The following is a 431-nucleotide window of genomic DNA, read 5'->3' on the forward strand; positions in this document are numbered from 1 at the left end:
TTTTAGATCATTTCTTCTAGGTGTTAATCAGTTCTGGCCATATGGTGAGGGTGAGGTAATCATTATTACTTTACAATGAATGCCTTTAATTACTTTTTCAGTAGTAATATTAGTCCTTGTGTTTATTTGAGTACCTAAGAGCTGCAGGCAACGTGATCTGAATTACATGGAGGACAAGCTCCAGCTGACTTTCCGTAAACTCGCATTAGGATTCTAATATGCGACGACAGGAGCAGGTGGGGATAATGAGCTGGCGGAAGGGGCTGCCTATCACACTGCTCGGTGGCCCCTCTTTCACCCCCACTTTGCCTCAGGCATTTTCTACTCAGCTGTGACCTTACTTATGGTGATGCCAATCCAGTGGTCAGGAGCGAGGCGCCCAGCCTGTGTCTGAATCCTCCTACTGACCCTGGGGATCCGTGCGACTTGAT

The sequence above is a fragment of the Pan troglodytes genome, chromosome 6 (assembly GCF_028858775.2).
Source record: "Pan troglodytes isolate AG18354 chromosome 6, NHGRI_mPanTro3-v2.0_pri, whole genome shotgun sequence".
Taxonomy (NCBI): domain Eukaryota; kingdom Metazoa; phylum Chordata; class Mammalia; order Primates; family Hominidae; genus Pan; species Pan troglodytes.